Source organism: Dromiciops gliroides, chromosome 6 (genome assembly GCF_019393635.1).
Source record: "Dromiciops gliroides isolate mDroGli1 chromosome 6, mDroGli1.pri, whole genome shotgun sequence".
Lineage (NCBI taxonomy): Eukaryota > Metazoa > Chordata > Mammalia > Microbiotheria > Microbiotheriidae > Dromiciops > Dromiciops gliroides.
Window position 1 is genome coordinate 176,134,561 of NC_057866.1, and position 21,046 is coordinate 176,155,606.

General features: G+C 36.5%; 1 protein-coding gene across 11 annotated transcripts in view; it reads left to right on the plus strand.

Moving 5' to 3' along the window:
• RAPGEF2 (Rap guanine nucleotide exchange factor 2) overlaps positions 1–21,046 on the plus strand; it is a 341,360-nt gene that overhangs the window by 243,300 nt on the left and 77,014 nt on the right. The gene's annotated exons all lie outside the window — the stretch shown is intronic.

The following is a 21,046-nucleotide window of genomic DNA, read 5'->3' on the forward strand; positions in this document are numbered from 1 at the left end:
AATTGTAGGCATGGATCTATTTTCACAAATCTTACTTCCTGTAAGAGAAGAACCCAGGATTATAGATAGTAGAGTTCAGATGGGAAGTGTTTTGAAAGCATCAATACCTAAAAGATACTAAAGAATATAAAATATAGTGGTGTTGGAGGATGGGAGAAAGAGAAATCCTTTTTCTTAAAAAAAATTAGCAGTGTTATGTAATCATGCAAGAATTTAGCTGAAGCCTGATATTAGGCATCTCAGAATTCTAGCATTTTAATGTTGCCTTACAGTGAAATTTAAGTACTTACCAGATATTAAAGCTACGATTTTATTCTCCAAATGAAAATGTTTAATATGGAATTAAAACTAAGAACTCTCCCCACCTCCTCTCACCCCCAACCTGATCCAAAGAAAGAAAAGTTTTCATGAAAAAAGTGTTCATCGTGATATTAGTATGTAATATTTCATGTCACAAAAGATTCAGGTTGAAGGTATTTATTTGTCATTCTAAGAAATGAAAATGCTTGATTTGAGGTACAATATTCTCTCCAGTTTTAAAATGTTATGTAACCTCCCTCTCCCAATCTAGCCATCTACTCTCAAGTTTGCATCTTCTCCTGTTTTTTCATAATCTCCCCCTCCCCCCCCTCCCCAATACTCTCCTGCTTCCCTTCTAACCCGGTAACTCAAAAAGCTGTTTTGTTAGTGTGTTGCAAATACAAATTTAACAAACCCCTTGCAAATGCGTTGCTTGCCTCTTTAGAGAAGAGAAGTTCAGCACTAGTCAGGGGGACAGATGCTCTCTTAAGCAGAACTTTAGGGTCAGGTACCTCTTCTGTGGCTTCCTGGGATGTTCTGATCTATAAAACTAATAGACAGAGAAAAACATAGTAAGGTTCTTTCAAGTAACTCGAGTTCAATCATGTGTATATTATCAAGAAATTTATTGTCTTCTTTCATTACTGACCTGTATCCCACTTTGTCTATCCTTTTTGTATTTCTGATGATTGATGAAACATTGGACACTCATCTATGGGTCTCTCTGCCTTTCTTTATCTCATTGTGTACTTGGCAGTTTTTTAATCCCTGGAGTTAAATTTGACTGTCTTGACTTTAGAACTTTCATAAAGTTCTGGGAATGGAAACATGGAAGAAACTTCCCACCTGGGAGAAAGGTTTGTTAGTATAGTCATGAAGGGATTGAATCTGAAGATCTCCATTAATCCTTTCAGCTCTGCACTTCTGTGTTATATTGTGATACCTTGTATTAGTAGAGTAGTTTCACACATGTTCTCAGTGATCCTTCCCATGATTATCTAAGGTAGATGAGATATGTCAAGAAGGAGAATGGTTGAGTAATACAATACAAAGCAGCCTTCTTGCTTTCCAAGCTTAGTGTCCGTTGTGTCATACCCTATCTTCCTAGAAGTAATACTTGCTTGTAAGGTGAATCTTTATGGTTCTTTTTAAAGGATTATTGAAAAAGTTATTGCTAAGTAAGGAAGCAAACTCATTTTTGCCTGGGAATTTTGCAGAAAATATAGACATTTACTTGCATGATTTTTGTATGTGTGTGTGTGTGTGTGTATATATGCATATGTATGTGTATACATATATGTATATCTATATCTATATATGTTTGAATGATAGGAGAGAGAAGAATAATACAGTAGATTGAGCACTGACCTTGGAATCAGAAGGCTTTGGGTTTGTGATGTACCTTTGATTCTTTAATTTATATTTTATTAAAATTTTTTTTTTGTGAGGCAATGAGGATTGTGACTTGCCTAGGGTCACACAGCTAGTAAGTGTCTAGTGTCTGAGGCTGGATTTGAACTCAGGTCCTCCTGAATCCAGGGCCAGTGCTTTATCCATTTTGCCACCTAGCTGCCCTGTGACCTACCTTTGAAATACACCAATTGGATGGACCTCCAGAAATCACTCAACACAACTGAAATCCCAGATCTGAGCCTCTCTTTATAGCAAACACAAAATGACAATTACAAAGATTTGGTTGGTAGTTATTTAGGTATAGAAATATTGAAGCAACAATTCAATTCAAGAAATATTTTATCACCTGCTATTTTCAAGGCATTGTACAAAGTTGATTGTGGTAATACAAAGACAAGAAACCAAAAATTTCCCCAACTTGAAGGAACATATATGTATTCTACTGAGGGGGATACAACATATACTCAGAGAAGTAAAAGCAAAATATATAGAGTAATTGCAAGAGGGTGAGAGCACAAGAAAATGAACACAACTCATTTTTATGATATTTTTGCTTTTAAAAATTCCTTCCATAGAAGGGAGTTTTATAGCTCTGTGGATTTTCCACATAATTCTATATTTCCATAATTCTGTATTTCCAACTCAGCTAGTATCATATTACACTTAGTTTTGCTTTCGTAATGCTTAAAAGGGTGCAAGAGAGTTGATTTTACTGAAGTTGTATTTATAGTGATCTAGAAATTTACCTTTGGGTACTTGAAATTACTTTATTCTGCTGACTTTATATTCAAAGTCACCTTTGTTTGTTTCCATCTGAAAGAAGTGGTTGAGTAGCATCAACTCATGAAATTAAACTAGCTGTGACTGATGTTTCTTCTTTAGTGTTCCATATCCCTACTTTGATTAATGTCGGGGTGATTTTGCTTAACATAAATCTGGTTGACTAGGTTACGATGTCTCCTTTGTCCACATTTTGTGCAGAGGAAGATGCTGGCAGACTCTTGAATGTAATAGCATGAGGCAATGTTGTTTTAGAAAAGTGTATTATAAAACAGTAGCAGACTGTGGCAGGGCTCAAGGGAAAGCATACATGGTGGCAGGTAAAGGTCACTGAACTTGGAATCTAGTCTTCTGTTTAAGTGCTGACTTTGTGACCTTAGACAAATCACTTAATTTCTCTGAACCTTGTCTTCTTTATCTGCAAAAACTCATTGCTTACCTCTCAACTTTGCAGGGAAGAGATGAGGAATTTGCAAACTGTAAAGGGCTATTTAGATGTTAGCTGCTAATATTATTGTGGTTTTTATTGTTGCAATGACTTATTCTCTAGAGCATGGATTCTTAACCCTGTTGAGTCAGGGACTCCTTTAGCAGTTTGGTGCAAACCATGGACCACTTCTCAAAGTGATGTTTTTAAATGCATAAAATGAAACTCAGGACTTCTAAAGAAAACAATTCTATATTATCAGAATATTTTTTAAACTATTCCCAAAGTTAGGAGACCTGACTCTAGAGAGAACTCCAAGAAATACTTTAAGGGGATGACAATGTCATCAATTAACAGAAAGGAAGAAGTTAGAAAGGAGAGTCAATAAGTGAAAGAAGATTAGTTTAATGTTAGATGTGCTGAGTTTGATCCACTTATCTAATTTGAGAAATGTTAGAGCGCTGTGTGAGACAGCTAATTCCTTGCCCCAAATTTACAAATCTACCCACTGCCCCCATGATCCTGACCTTTCCTTAAGTAGGCAGGAACGAATATCATCAACTGCCTTTAGGCAGTCAGACACGCAATATTTGGTACAACTATTTTCTTCTCAATCATTTTAAAGTTAGTAATATTGGTTGAGAAACAGGGCTAAAGGAACATAGGTTCCAAATTTCCAGGTTGACATAGCATTGATAGATTTCATGAGCCATTTGCTGTTTAGAGTAGATGCCCTGAGGAATTGGGGTTATATTTACAGTTCTCTCAGTAAATGAAAACTGGTTTTATATAAATGTGTCCCAAAAAACCCAAACCCCTTGGTTTTAGATAAATGTGTCAAAACTTATTATGTAAAATAATTTATGCTATTTTATTGCTCATTCTAAGTGCTCATTATATGATTATTTTAACTTATCCTATTATTTTATTACTTACTATTTTTGTTGATTATTATCTTTTATTACTTGTTATTCTATTCTTTTATTACTTATATATTCATCATTAGAGACAAATTTTGTATCTCTTATAGTGTTTTAATATGTGAGGTGTCCTAACAGTTTTAGTGATGTTTCAATAACTCAAAACTGCACATAGATTTTTGTGAATACCTTGTATAATGAAATGATTACTGGAGCATTAGAGAACAAGATTCAAGATATAGAAAATTTGGAGTAGTTTGGAATGGATAGAAATTATGATGATATTTAGGGCCAAATGAAAAGGTGGAGGAGGGTGGGATTTAGTTTTCTACCTGCAATAATGTACATTGAATTAATGTGCCCTTAAATGCCAGCCTAGGAAAATTGGCTTTTTCTTTTAAGTCCTTGGAAGACCTGTCTTCATCTTGCTAGTAATTATGCTAAGAATCTTCTTTATTAATTAGGCCCTCTTATAAGGAATATTCTTCTTACGTCTTCATATCCTCTTTCATTTCAATATATCTGAAAATTCTTCAGCACATGCTATTTTTACTGACTGCCCCCTACATCATCCCTACTTTTTCATTAATCTTCAGGTTCCTCTTGTCTGCTGGTTACTTCCCTACTACCTACAACCATGGCCATTTCTTTCCATCTTTAAAAAAATTATCATTTGATCTTTCCATTCCCACTAGCTATTATCCTACATCCTTCCTCTCTTTCATGGTTACATTCCTTGAGAAGGCCACCTACACTAGATGTCTCCACTTCCTTTTCTTTCTTTATCTTAACTCCTTCTAGGACTTCATCATTCAACTGTAACTGCTCTACCCAAAGTTAGCAATGATCTTCTGGTGGCCACATCGAATAGCTTTCTCAATCCTCATCCTTCTTGACCTTTTTTCAGTCTTCCTTGATACTGACTTCTGTCTTTGTTTTTGAGACACTGATTCTCCTATTGGTATGACCATTTCTTCTCTGTCTCTTTTGTGAGATCTTCATCCAGGTCATATCCACTAACTCTGGGTGACCCCCCCCCCCCCCGCCAAGTCTCTGTTCTGGGTCTTCTTCTTTTTTTCCCCTTCTACACACTTTTGCTTGTGTTATAGCAGTCAGGTCTATAGCAATCAGCTATTTGCTGATATTGCTACTGCTGTAATCAGTCATCTGGGGAGGGGCAAAATTGCTAACAATTAGGAGGGGTCAGGATCAGGAATGACTACCAGGAGATTGACCATATCAAATGGCACTTTTACAGGAGTACCGATAACTGGTGAGAAATATTGTGTCTCTATTGTTCCATACAATCAGTATCGTTCAGTCTTGAAATTTAGGAATATACAAGAGTCAAGGAGACAGTGCCAAGTATACTATGTATAAAATAGTTTATTGAATGAGAGCTCAATAAATGCTTAGTATAATAATATCCTGAGGTCAGAAGGGGCTCTGCCATTGTATAATTCAGCCCACTGTAAGATGTACTTATCCGTGCAAGTCATCTACTATGAAATTTTAGTGACTCTTGTGATCTGGTTGCATATATCATGGAGAAGTATTTATTATCTAAACCGTTAAACAGTTTTTGATGTCATATATTGACTGAGTGGTGTAGGTAACTGGGTGTAGACTATTGTTTTTATTGAAATTAAGCATATGTTTCACCAGGAAATCATAATTTATGCGTTTTCCACTATAAGAGAAGTGAGAGACTGGGGGAAATCTTTTTGAAATGCATTATGTCAGAAACCATTATTACTTTCATTTGCTCTTAATGGAGTTTGGAGTTCAAGGCCTAGCCATGGACTGAATAAATGCTGTTTCCTTTCCATTAAGGAATCTGGAAATGCATTAGAAAAAGTTCTGGCTCTACCTGTCATGCTATGTAATTTGGGGACTTGTCTGTAGATATGATGTTGGATTTTTGTATGGCATGTGTAGAAATACACAAGTGATATTTATTACTTTTCAAATTGAGACAATTGAGAAATGAATGTGAAAATAAACAAAGCAATACTTTTGTGAGCTTTGTTTTTAAGTAACTTAAAACTATGTCTATATATGATTTGCATGAAAGTGTCCTTAACTATTCCCTCTCCCTATAAGATCCCAAAGGATTCTATTTCCCTCGACTCTGCCCCCTCATTTTCCTAGCACTATATTATACTGAGCATTTTTGCAGCTGAGGTCAACTAGTTAGTATGCTCCCTTTGGAGCTCATCAAAAATATTCCATAATTGGTCAGAGAGGTTGACTTCTAGTGATGCCAGGAACTCCTTCCTCTCTGTAGGGATTGCCTCAGCTATACCACTAATCCCAGCTGATCTGGAAAGCAAGAAGCTGGGAATTGAACTCTTTCTCAGTTAACACTCCTAGATACCAACCTGAGTTCACATGGTAGGAATTGTTTTTGTTTTTTTTTCAAAATATGATTTTGCAGAAAATATATTTATCTAATGGATTAATTGCTTAGCCATTAGAGAAAGAAATTGCATGAAGAACAACACTTCTTTTTAAGATGCTTAACTTAAAAAAGGAGGGGACAGATGGCCTAAGATTTTGCTGGAATACAAATCATCAGGACAGCAATGAAGGGAAAGTAGGAGGAATATTTTCAGGATGCTATAGGAAAGAAAAATTGTTTAACATGTTAAGAAAAGAGGGTGACTTTAAAATCCATGGTATAACTGTCAACAGTTGGTATGCCAAACTTTGAAGTGCTCTGGGCATATTTCCTCAGTGATATTTATAAGGACTTTAGGGGGGTAAATTTGCTTTCCAAATGAGTGATAATTATTGACAGTTTTCATCTCCATAGCTGGTGATTGTTTTTATATGGCAAACTTAAACAAATTCAGAAATAAATTACCACCTAGTATTTTCATTGAAACCAGGTTTTTTTTTGGGGGGGTGGGAAGGGCATGCAATAGTAATTGCAACTAATAGTAGATGCAGCCTTATGTTTTTGGAATTTGTTCTTTGCTCTTTGTTTTTTAAAAGGTGCTTGCTTTTACTTCAAGTCCATCCCTTTTTAAAAGACGAAACTGGACATCCACTAGCACTGGATTGAGAGTCAAGGGACCTAAGTTCAAATTGTGACTGTCAGTTCTTGCCTTTGTGACCTTCTGGCAAATTATTGTGGGTGCCTACTAATTGGGAGAAAAACTTTTATTTGAAATTGTGGCATCGAATTAAAACCATTCACCAAAAAAGAAAAGGTTGGGGTTTTTTTGGGTTTTTTTTGTTTTTGTTCCCTTAAGTTTAATGATTTGAGACAGCATGGCATGGTAGTACTGGATCTGGAGTTAAGAAGTTTGTTCATTAATTCAGTTGATTTTAGTCACGTCCAACTTTTCATGACTGCATTTAGGGCTTTCTTGGCAAAGACATTGGAAGGCTTTGCCTTTTGGCGGGGGGGGGGGGGGGCAAGTATGCAGGGCAATGAGGGTTAAGTGACTTGCCCAGGGTCACACAGCTACTGTCTGAGATTGGACTTGAACTCAGGTCATCCTGAATCCAGGGCTGGTGCTTTACCCACTGCGCCACCTAGCTGCCCTGGTTTGCCATTTCTTTCTGCAACTCATTTTACAGATGAGAGAACTCAGGCAAACACGATTAAGTGACTTGCCCAGGGACACGCAGCTAATAAATGTCTGAAGTTGGACTTGAACTCAGTAAGCTAAGTCTTCCTGACTCCTGGAGTTCTATCCACTGTGGCAGCAGAGGATTTGTGTTCAAATCTTGGCATCACTGCTTACTCTCTAGGAAACATTTTGGTACCATAGAGAACACTGTCTCTTTGGAGTCAGAAAACTGTAGATTAATGTAGATAGTTCCTTATGGCCTGAATTTTTTCTCAAAAGGAAAAAATGTGGACTTGAAGTACAATGGAGGGTGTAAAAATAAGTTGCAAATATTGATTCATCCTAAGAGCAGTTGTTGTTTTACATTCTCAGAATTTCTACTCCCTCTAGACCCCTATAGAATTATGTTCAGTGTGTGGGGAGTAAGGATTTTATTCTTGATTCCAAGTTCAGTTTGATGACTTGTGTCCTTCTGCAGGTTAGATTTGAGCAATTGATATCACACTTTTTTGTGTTTGTAAGAGTCAAATATTGTCTACACATAAAATATACAGATTGACATGCAAATCTGAATTTTCAAAACAGATCATTCATATTACACTGGAAGTTTATGTCTGTCTGTCCTACTCATGGCCTAGTGGGCCTGACCCCATTACTGAATAGCATGGAAACTTTAACCTGTTCTGCCTTTCCTGATGGCCCTCTGTACTAGGGGACTCACCCTGCAGGTCCAGTACTGAGGCCCAAATGCAGTTCAGAACTCCTGACCTTGGTCTATTCACCTGAGTTACCCTTCCTAGGAACAGGGACTTCAAGCACGTGTTACCCTGCCCCTGGCAGAGATCTCTTTATAAAGATTCCTCCAAATAATAATACATTGATATAACCCTTTATGGTTTACAAAGCTCTTTGTTGGGTAAGGAATGTAAATATTATCTGCATCTACTTAAGTGGAACTGATGCTTGAACCCAGGTCTCCTGATTCCCAAGCACCTTTTCTGTGACATGACAGGGAGGTGGTACCAATTATCATGGTTTTTAAATTATTCACTTACCCAGATTTGATTTATATGAATCTTTTCAGGAATAGTAATATACTATACATTCAATACTTAATATACTTTGGTTAGAGGAAAGTAAACATATCTAATGAGCTAGTGAAAGCTTTTGTTTCTGCAAAGGCAGAAAAAACAATTTGTTACTTTTCATTGCTTTTTCAGGATTACCAAAGTACAATTGTAAATTCCCCTCAATCCTATTCTGGTCTTTTTTTTCCCCCTTCCAAAATAAGCAAATGATCATGGAGAAGAGTACAACTTATTTTCCTTAGTCTTTGGGGAAAGAGGAAAGATCACTATATTTGAAATTGTGGTCAGAGTGGGAGTTTGTTCTTAATTGGTTCAGTATTTGAATTACTAAAGCATTAAAAACTTTGAAATTAAACTGTTTTACTTAATGGAGATGACTGAAAAATGACAAGATCTCTATTCATCTCAGACATTACATGCAGATTAGTGTGAAGAAAAGCAGAGGAGGAATGGAAAGTGAAGGACAGGTGTGGGGGAAGATGAGATTAAATATAAATAACCAAGAATTTATCTAGTGCTAAAAATCTCCATTTCTGTTTTCTATTTTTTAAGTAATAACCAAGTGATTTAAACAAACACACACACATGTTATTTCACAAGAGGCAGAATAGAGTAATAGATAGGGAACTAGCCTTGGAGTCAGAAAGACCTCAGTTCTTCCTGTCTCTGATTCATATTGACTCTGACTGTGGTCAAATCACTTAACCATTAGTACAAAAGTTTGTAATTTAGAGTGTATGACCTTTTTTGTTTTTTAAATAAAAAAAAGTTGATAACTATTTCAAAATAATTTGTTCCCTTCGTAATCCCATGTTTTTATGCATTTAAAAATATTATTCTAAGAAGAGGTCCATAGGTATCAGCAGACTGCCAAAAGAGATTTGTGACACATACAAAAAGGTGAAAAATTCATGTTCTATTATTGTCTGGCAGTTCTAGAAAACTAATAAATTGCTGGTATCAGTGTTGCTGTGTCAGTGGAGGGAGATCCCTCATGAGGATGACTGTAGCTGTGATCCTTCCCCATCAAAACAAAATAAAACAAAAACAAAAGACCTCATGTTTATTTCTCACTATAACACCCCTCCCCCCCATCCCCCAGTCCTGGGCCAGGAAATAATGAAAGTAGATTTAGATTGAATGATGAAATCTGGCGAAAAGGAATTTTATCAGTTACTTTCGTTTAACTAGCAAGAATTCAGTTGCTCAATGAGTCCTAAATCACTGATCTAAGAACTGCTGTACAGAAACACCATTAAACACGGTGTTCTTTAAGAGGCATTCGCAGTCTAGTTGAGAGGAGGAGTCTATATGTGAAAAAGTAGAGGAGAGGCGGCAAATTCATGTTACAGCAACTGTAGCACTAAATGTTATGGTGCAGTTCAGAATTGCTGTAGCATGAATTGGGAAATCAACAAATATGACAATGACTCAAGTTTCTTGGAGTAGATAGTGCTTGATTTGGATTATAAAGGATGGGCAGGGTTTGGATGGAGGATAGAAATGAGGCCATCCCAGGTGTGAGAAACAATCAAAACATGGAAAGCAGAAATTGGAATGATATCTCAATGAAACAGTGAGGCACTGGACAGCACTTAGCACAGCACTCAAGGTTAACCTGACCTAACCTTTTAGCCTAACCTAAGCTATGCTGCTTTTTTTCCCCCCAGGCCATACAGCTTTACCATTTTATTTTTGCGGGGCAACGAGGGTTAAGTGACTTGCCCAGGGTCACACAGCTAGTGTCTGAGGCTGGATTTGAACTCAGGTTCTCCTGAATTCAGGGCTGGTGCTTTATCCACCTAGCTGCCCCCCTAAGCTATGCTTTTAACCTGAAGATTATCTTCTTCTAATAGAGAAAATCAATCTTAAAAAAGCCATGGAATATGTAGATTTCAGAACCTATGTAATCGAACCCATATCTAAACAAAAAATATCTTTTTATAACATGTCTGACACAGAGTCGTTGCTCTGCCTTCACTTGAAGACCTCTAGGTGAGGGACAGCTCACCACCTCTTGAGGTAGCCCTATTCCATTTTTTGATAGTTCTAATTATTAAGAAATTTTCTTCCTTTAATTTATATTTCTATCAGTTGTAGCTTCTCAAAATGTATTATGGGGACCAATTTTTAATTGGGGAGTATTAGCTAGATGGCTTGCCACAATATTGGGGCAAGAACCAAGACCGGCAGCCTCTCTTAAAACAGAGCAGGATTTATTTAACAAGAACAAACTTAAAAAAAACAACACACAAACAGGATCAGTAGGATCAAGGAAAAGGAAATAAAATGGGGAAAGGGAAATTATAGAACCTGAACAACACAACCACCAAGGAATCAGCTGAGAATACACAGCAGTGTCCTGTCACCTTCCAGCTTCAAGCTAGAATGGCGAATCTCCTCCCTTCTTCCCAGCAGACCCCAGACAGCCCCCAGCCAATTGGCTGGCCACTCTGACAGTCACATGACTGCCCTCACTAGGCTTCCAATCATTATAATTTTGCCAGGCCCATGTAGGCGTCAGCGAGTGGTGACAACGTGAGGTGCCAGCACCATGGCAATTGGCTAAAACCAGTGGGTGGAGCACCATGCTGTTTGTGGAGCCCCAGAGGCCAGTGCGTGTGCTGAGGTTTTTTGTTTTTGTTTTTGTTTTTTTTTTTTTTTTAGTGAGGCAATTGGGGTCAAGTGACTTGCCCAGGGTCACACAGCTAGTAAGTGTTAAGTGTCTGAGGCCGGATTTGAACCCAGGTACTCCTGACTCCAGGGCTGGTGCTTTATCCACTGCGCCACCTAGCTGCCCCCGTGTGCTGAGGTTTTTAAAAAAAAATTCCCCAATTCCCCAAAAGATGGGGTCATAAAAACCTCAAATAACAATTAATTCTTTACAGGATCATAAACTCACATTAAAAAAATATCACCGTATTTACCACTACTGACAGACAGGTACTGGTATTTTTTAAATAGCAGTTCTATATTAATGCTTTATATAGTAGAGCTTTATTAGTAAAATGTAAACTAAGCGTTTGCCATTTAATCTCCATATTGTGTTACAGAGGGTTTCATAAACTCCTTTTTTTTTTTTTGGTGGGGCAATGGGGGTTAAGTGACTTGCCCAGGGTCACACAGCTAGTAAGTGTCAAGTGTCTGAGGCCAGATTTGAACTCAGGTCCTCCTGAATCCAGGGCCCGTGCTTTATCCACTGCACCACCTAGCTGCCCCCATAACATCCTATTTTTGATGGGAATAATTAATTCCACTGTTTCAAGAAACTATGTGTGATGAAGTTGGGGCTTATGCTTGATATATGAATATAAGAAACTGAAAGATTTCTCCAACCCTTTTAGATTTCCCAGGTATTTAAGGCAGTGTTTGTTGCTGAGATATGATTCATCCATTTGCATAACAGTAGCATGAATCGTCAGTGATTCATCAGCATTGTATTTTTAGGGCACTAGGTTGCTTTTGCTTGTTTCAGGAAAGCTTTGAGAATATATTTATACAGTCACATTCTGGCACAAAACAGTTGCATTTATGTAAATAAAATAGTCTTCTGGATTATAATTTTTTCCCCTCCTTCATAGGAGGGTGTGTCCTTAAATCTGAAATTTCCTGAAGAAAAATAATGTTTATATATACATACATACACACTGTAGACATAGATAAGTTTTTGCATGTAAAGTTATTGATGTGCATAATTTTCTCTTGCAGTTATTTTCTTAACTAGTGGTCAGGGCCCAATTTAGGATTATAGGATCAATGGAGAGCCAGGAGGAAAGGGAAGTCAAAGGTTGATTAATCCAGCCCTGTGTCATTTCACAGAGAGGAACCTGAAGTCTAGAGAAATGAAATCAGTTAGTTAATAAATGGCTTGCTTAGGGTGCCAGAGCCAGTATTTGAAGTTAGGTCTCCTGATTCCCAAACCAGTGTTCTTTCCATTATACAATACTTCACTTAATAGCTATTTATTGAGTAGTTGGACATGTCACCTGACTGTGTGAGTGTGATCTAAGAATTGAAAACAATCTGATCAACTCAGTGGAATACTCCTGCCCAGTGACCCCTTATGCTGGAATCACTTTCAATAATAAATCTATTTCAGTAGTCACAAACCTGTTGAAGCTACTTATTATTGTTCATAATCAAATGTGCCTCTAATTCCGTTCAAACAGCATTAAGGGCCTGCTATAGGCAAGGTACTTTGCTGCTCCTCACCCCATTTTTATTGATTAGGATCATGGGCCCCAGAAACAATATATGATTTGTCCAAGGTTGTACATGTGGTACATTTCAGAGTTGGGTTTCATACCCAGGGCCCATGACTCCAAATCCTTGCATCTCTCCTGTAGCTTTCATTCTTCCTTTGGTAAGTTCTAGGTTTCTCTTTCTTTGTTGATTTGTTTGGAACTCAGCATGGTTTTCACATAAACATTGTTAAATAATGGTTGCTAGGTTAATGGGAAGTCCAGTAAAAACCTATTTTATTTCCAATATAGTTAAATTGTATTCCACTGAGTTCTAGATTCTGAAAGCAGATAACCATGTAACAAGTGAAGGAGGAGAATTTTTCTTATAAAATAGAGCTTAGTCTTTGGCATTCTCTCACTTCTCTTTCTGCATCCCACTCCCACCTCCTTGAGCCCATGTCTTCATGGATCTACTCTCTTTGTAATTTCTTTAAGCCCTTTCCTCTAGCACCCCAATTTAGGCTTGTTATTTTCTCTTTTAATTTTCAAAAGTAACGCCCCCATCTCCTATTTACTGCATATATTGCATATACATACATTTGCTTTAAAATAGATCTGATATGAAATAATTCACAATAATGGGCAATTGACCTTCCCATTAACTCCTTCCTTCCCCAATTTATTTACTTTTTAAAAGATCGTGCTTATTATAGTAAAAGAATTTTTGGAGTTTCTGGTAGTATAATAAAGGAAAAATGAGTCTTTGGGTGGTAGTGGCGGTGATTGGTGGTGGTGGTAATGGAAGAGAGAGCAATAATCTTGAGCAAAAAGTCTACCCTCCTTGAGTAAACTCCTGTAATCAATTTTGTCTCTTTTTTGCTTCTTTCCTTTTTCTACTTCTGAACCTTCAGGTTCTGTGTTGACCATTTTTTAATGAGTCATTGATAAATTGGACATTGCAGCATAGGGGATTTAATATGGGACCTGAAATTTGGGAAGTCCTGGATTCAGATTCAGCTTCAGATATGTACTTGCTGTGCAGTGCTGGACAAATCATCTCACCTTGCTGAGTGTCAGTTCCTACTTCTATAAATGAAGATAATATCAATAGTACCACTTGCTTACCTGGTTTTTGTGAGGTTTAGATGTGTTTGGCAAACCTTAAAGCAGGATATAAATGCCCATTTTTATTCTGTTCCTTATGCATTAATTGAGCATCCAATTAAGGATGTGCTAATTCACACTTAGATCTTTAATTTCTCCAATAATATCTCTCCCTCATCTTCCCCCACCCCCCACATTTTATTTTTGATACCTACAAGGACCACCTACTTAAGAATATGTCATATTCTTTCAACACCCTTTTTGCTCTCAAATCTGAACTTCACAAGTTGGTACCTTTATTGAGCTGCTTTTATTTCCTACTAAGGCTAAGTTGTTCTTCTATTCTACCAGTAAGTCCCCCTCATCTTGGCTCACTTATTGTTCTCCATGTTTTTTCCCCCCACTGTTTCCACCCTCCCTCATCTGCTGTCTAGTTTTACCTGGGTTTTGTCTTCTCTCTTGGCTCCGCTCCCTAAAATCAGCCTACAGTCCTTCTTGAGACTTCTTAAAGGTTTTTAACCACTAATCACTACAGGGAAATATATAGCAGTTTAAAATAAGAAACAATAGGGAAAAGTTATATAAGTCTTAGATGTTAACCCTGTTGTTTCTTGCAAACTGATATAGAGCTAGGCAGAGTTCCTTCTGAACTTCCCTTAGTCCCCCCAAGTGTGACACACTCTACTTCTTTCTTTCCATTCCACCTACTTGCTCATTATCTATGTGACCTGAAGTAAATAAGCCACTTAGCCTCTCTGGTCCTCAATTTCCTTGTCTTTCAAATAAGGTAGGAAGGGAGCTTAAATCATCTCCTAAATCCTGGTCCAGCTTAAAAAAAAAAAAATATAATACTGTGCCAGTCAGTCCCACCCAAACCTTGGTGGATTTTTGTTGTTGTTTTCTTTTCAGGGCTGACTTCTTGAAATGATGTCTTTATCCACTTCCTTTGTTTTTCTAGTACTGTAAATAATAATATTATGTTGTGATTTCTTTCTATATGGATCTTACCTCCTTCCCACATTTGAATTTCTTTTTCCTCCCAGCCATTCCCCAACTGTGTGTGTGTGTGTGTGTATATATATATATATATATATCTTTAGTGCCTGATACTGAATTATATCTTTTTTATTTCCCTAGCTTAATTGTTTAGTTGTTTTTCAGTCACATCCAACTCTTTGTGACCTCATTTGGAGTTTTCTTGGCAAAGATACTGGAGTGGTTTGCCATTTCTTTCTCCAGTTCATTTTACAGATGAGGAAACTGAGGCAAATAGTGTTAAGTGACTTACCTAGGGTCATACAGCTGGTGGGCATCTGAGGCTGAATTTGAACTCAGGAAGATGAGATTTTCCTAGCTGCTCTTTCACTTCCTGAATGAAGGGTTGTACACTGAGAGCTATAATAAAGGTAAAGTTTCCCAATCTGCCAAAGGATTAGGATCACAGATTTAGGACAGAAAGGGATCTCTTAGAGATGATCTAGTGTCATCCCCTCAATGTGCCACATTCTAATGTAGAAACTTGCCTTCTAGTGTTGTTTTAGCCCCCTTCTCCCATATAGATTTGGTGCTTAGTAATTAATCAATGGTTGATACAGGGTTATGTGAAAAAAGAGAGGTTGATAGAGTCCTTTAAGATTGAAATATCTAGTTATTTAGTGAGGAAAAAATGACAAGGAAACTACTTCCAATTTTGACACATTATTGATATTAATTTTAAAAAATCATTTTTTGGGATATGTCAGTCTGCATTATGTCTATAGAAAAAAATCAATAGAAATTAGTATCTTATTCTGTAATTATGTGTATTGATTGCTGCCTTTAAAATCACTGAACCAAAGAGTAATGTTTCCCCTGATGCCTTCTGTGGTCAGTAAATGAATTTAATTGGAATATAGCCAGGAAGATGAGAGATATTTATTTTGGATAACCCTTTATTATTTAATTTCTCCCCATTCTTTTTTTTTTTTTTTAAGGCAATTGGGGTTAAGTGACTTGCCCAGGGTCACACAGCTAGTAAGTGTTAAGTGTCTGAGGCTGGATTTGAACTCAGGTACTCCTGACTCCAGGGCCAGTGCTCTATCCACTGCGCCACCTAGCTGCCCCTCTGCCCATTCTTAATGTCCTGTCTTTAAATATGTAATATATTACAAGTGATAATTCCCCTCCTCCCAAAAGAGTTGATTTCAAATAATCACTGAAAAATTAGGAGATGTTCTATTCCCTACCCTGACACTATGTGAACTTAGAAAATCACTTCCACTCTGAGTTTTGGTTTTCTTGTCTGTGAAATGAGGAATATTAGCCTATTCGTGGATTCAGTGTTAAGAGCACCTGAATCTTAGCTCTGAGATTTCCTACTCCTAGGACATTCATTGGATGAGCAACTTTACCCCCTTTGTATCTGTTTCTTCAAGTGCCAAAGGACCAGGTTGGACTAGGTACACTCCTAAGGCCCCACCCTCCAAGCTTGGAAATTCTATGATTTTTTTTAAATGATTCACAGACGTCATAGAATATTATGTTTGATTTCTGAATTTAATAATAATCAAATGCTAATTTTATTGCTCAAATGAGAGTAGGTCACAGTTGTTGTCACAGAAGCCTTATTCCTTATTTTATAATCATTTCAGTGTAACCCGTTTGTTTTTTTAAATATTCTGGCTAGCCATGTTATTTTGCTAAGATTGATTTAAGCATTCTTTTTTTTTTTCCAGTCCATATAAATGTCACTTTCCTTGGTGACTCCTTTCTCATTTATGTGTGTGCCTCTCAGTTGGTGTCACCTTGTGTTATTTGCTATTTCATTTGCATTTGGGGTAGATTTAAGCTCAGTGGGGGTAGCATCATGTCATATATTGTACTTCATTTATAGATACTACCTAACAGGTTCTGAGACAACAAGAAAAGAGACTCAATCCCAGAGTGTGGAAGGAGTATAGAAATCAGGTTGCCATGTGCTTCCTCATTTTACAGTTGAGGAAACTTGTGGAAATGGATCAAATAACGGATGCAGGAGGTATTGATTCTCAAAGTGAATTCCTGCCACATGCTTTCCTACCAAGATTAACCATAATATTTATGCTGATTCCAGATGCCACCTGAAATACAAAGTGCTGCATCTGAATGAACTGCGCTGTCTAAAGACACTCTCTAAAGAGCCTCTTCAAGTTCCTAGTACAGTGTTACCCATACATTGAATGCTTTGGGAATAATGGGTAATCAGCTGGTAGAAGGTTCCAAATCATGAAAAGACTGGAAGAGAGAGACCCTTTCCTGGTTTGGATTGTTGTTTGAGGGACTCCAAAGAGTTCCATCATCATTTGACAAATTGTTTAACTTAACTATTATCGAGGTTTAATGCTTTTATATGATGTTGTCGATAGAGAGCTAGCCTGGGATCAGCATGTGGGTCTAATCATATTTTAATTATTGAGTTACCTTAAGATTCATTTCTAAAGATTTAGTGAGTCCATTGAGTTGTGACTATGCTAACTAGCTATGGCTGGTTAGTTCTTCTCATTAGGGTATGGTGTTAATGAGGCCAAGTCTACAACCTCATTTCTTATGGCAACTAGTTAGTATCATTCAATTCAGTTCAACAGATATTTATTAAATGCCTTCTATGTGTAAGACACTGGTAGACACCAAGGATACAAAGACAACATCTTAACAGTCCTTTTTCTCCCAGGAAGATGGCATTCTCCTTAAAAGTACTTCTCTCATATGTATGATTGAGGATTTTTGTAATCTAATCTTGTAACCTCCCCTTTTTTAACATCTTAATCCCACACCATTACAACAAAAACAAAAACAAATCCTACCTTCTACTGTGCTCACCAACCCACTAACATCACCAGATATCAAGGTATGTGTTGACTTCATTTGGAACATATCAGGGAGAAATCCTACAAAGATGTTCATTAGGGTCTTTTTGCTTCTGCTCATTATGACCATTTTAAGGTGAGAAGAGTAATTGTTCAATGAAATGTTTCTCATTGTCTTTAGACATAGGATAAGGCGAATTATTTTATTTTTAAATTAATTTTTTTCCATTTATCAAAAATACTTCTTCACACTTCTACTTTCCCTTCTCCCCAGTTACTTTTTTTTTTTTTTTTTTGGTGAGGCAATTGGGGTTAAGTGACTTGCCCAGGGTCACACAGCTAGTAAGTGTTAAGTGTCTGAGGTCAGATTTGTACTCAAGTTCTCCTGAATCCAGGGCTGGTGCTCTATGCACTACACCATCTAGCTTCCCCTTCCCCAATTACTTTTATTCACATCTTCAAAGAGATGCCATCTTCCCAGTAAGCTGAAGTTCCTCTGACTTCTGGTTTATTCTTACCCACAGTGTAGTTGTGATCCTTGTATAGATTTTCCAGTAGTATGTCAGCTCATTGGTCATTGGATAAAGATCTCACATTAGAGTAAAAGAAATTAACTTAGTATTTGTAGGTAGTATAATCATTAGGTGACAGCGCCTTCTACCACCTTTTCAGACATTCTGCTATTATCCCTGAACAATATTCATTGTTCAGTATAGAGGGCCATCTGCTAATGTGTAATTTATGTTAAACTTCTCTATATTTGGTTAGATTGAGTCTTAGAGAACAGACATAGGTTCTCAACAGATCTGTATTCATTCTTTCCATTTTGGTAGAACCTGCCAAAGTCTCTGCTTCTCCAGCATTGTCTTTGAGAGCCCATTGAAGTAGGACTTTAGTGAATGCTGCTAGCATACATCTATCTTGCATCATTAAATTAAGGCAATTGGACCATTAAAATCTCTAAATTCCCTTATAGCTCTGAGACAGTGAGCCCTTAAACAAGTAGTATAGGCCATGAAATACATATCCTTAACAACTAATATTATCTTGTTTTATGATATTGTTGAGACAAATGAGCATTGTGAATAAGTTATGAAAGTATACTTAACAAAAATCAAGTAAATTTTTCCTGTTTGTGTTTTATCTCTTTCAAAGCAAGTGAGCTCACTATTTCATATCTGAATTAAGTAGAAATCTGTGTGTTGTCAGAAACTTGCCAAGATGATAATATAGTGTAATGCCATTATAATGTTGCTCTTTAGGGATCTATGCTCCCAGATTAAATTATAGTGGAATTTGTGTTATATGTTTTACAGTACATAGGAGGAAGGTCCTAAGTCATGGAGCAATTGTGTTAGCTTACATAGCAAAGTTCACTCATAGATCAAGTTATTTTCTTCCCTGCCTCTCTCTCCTTTTATTTGGATTTTCTTGCTCCACCCCCATTATAACCACTGTGTGTGGGCTAAAGCCTAAACACTGGGTGATTTAGGAGATCTTGAAACAATGAACTTGAATCATCATAGTCTTTACTTCCATTGTGGTACCAGCCCCAAACACCAGGGAGTGGGTAGGTAGTAGATTCTGTGTGGGTAAGAAAGAGTAAAAGAAAAGTAAAAGGGAGAAAATGGGTAAAAGAAAGGGAGAAAAGCATAAAAGATAAGTGAAGTAGCTGTGTTATTTCAAAGTTATTTAGAATTATTTCAAAGAATAAAAATAATTACAGCTAATGATATTTTGGATAAATACAACATCTCCTTGTGACCTTAAAGTTTTTAACCTAGCAATGTTTATTGGTTTGTGGTACTTGTTTTTAATATTTTTTTCAGAAAAGAACTTTCTCCCAAGAGTTGTTAGGAGAGATAGAATCATTTTGTAAAGGCATGCGTAGTTTCTAAAAAGTAGAAGTCTAAACTATCAGATGAGGGAATTAATTTTAGTAGATACCATATTTTTATCATTTTATACATTTTACTGTCTTTGTCTTATTATTATTATTATAGTTGCATATTTAACTTATTTAGTTTAAAATTTACGTTACTCCTTGAAGTCAGCAACTATTTGCTTATGTCTCTCCATCCCCAGTGCCTAGCACATAGGCCCCCAATAAATACTTGTCAGATTGATTGATCGATATAATTGTTTTCATGACATCACAGAATTTTTGTGGCCATGTCAATCAACACTCATGCTTGTGGAAAGACCAGAGGGAAGGTAGCATTTAAAAATAGACAACACCCAAAACATTGTTGCAAACTTTTCACATTTTAAATCATTTTTTTATTAACGTATTTCCTGGTTAAAGAGTAAAACTCATAGGTTATTATGCTATTAGTATTCCCAAAGGTTAAATACACAGATGTTGACAGAATTGGCCTCTTGAAAAGTGAAATACAGTTGGACGAAAGAGGATTTTGCCTATTCTTGTATCCTATAGTTATATGAGTCAGGTCTCATTGGCTAAATTATTTTAAGTGCAGGAAAACTTAGGATATTTTTTCCTTTTGCAAGAGAAAATATTACCCTGAGCTTCTTTGCCAATTTTATTCTATTGATGTATCTAAATGAGTTTCCGCACCTTCCCTACACCACAATGAGTCTTAAAAAACACAGGATCTCATTTTAAGGGTAAATGAGATGCATATTTTAAAACATAAGAGCCAATACAATGATTTTAAACTTTTAAAAAAATTCCCTTTGGCTCCCGAAAAAGGTAAAAATCATTTAAATTAATCCATACTTTCACATGAAGAAATGAAACAATAGTATTGACTTATAGCCCTAATGCTATTCTTAGAGAGCTACAACCTAGAGAGCTAGACTTCTGTCAGAATTACTTGTTAGAACTGAGCTTGTGTTCTTCAGATGAAATCAAATACAGATCAAATCCTATTAGGAGTGAATTAGAACAAAAATCTTTATAATGAAAAGTGATTAAATCACCTACTGAGCCCATATGTTTTGAGCAATGTTCAATGAAATCCAATTAGGTTCAAACATGACATCCCTAGTTATAAGTAGATTTTTACTGATTTTGGTCACCCCAACCAGCCCTCAACAAGTACTTTTGAGTCTAATTTGTTTTTCCTTGTTTTAGATTAGACAGATTAGGTGAATAATAGCTGAAATTTCATAGGTGAATACATGTTTTGACAGTAATGAGTTTTAATTAGTTTTCTAGTTAGAACTCCATAAAGTGGCAAAGTTGGATTTATTAGCCTTAATAAATGTTATTAAACTTTCTTGCTTCTATTATGGTGTTTGAGTTGTAACTCTCTGATTTCAGTTATTGTTGCTAAATACTTTATAAATATTGAAAGCTATCATTAATTCCATTGTATATGCTAGGATTGGAAATTGTCACTTTTAAGTAAATTTGTTTAAAGTTTGGGTCTTCCTGAATTTGGAAATATACCCTTATTGTA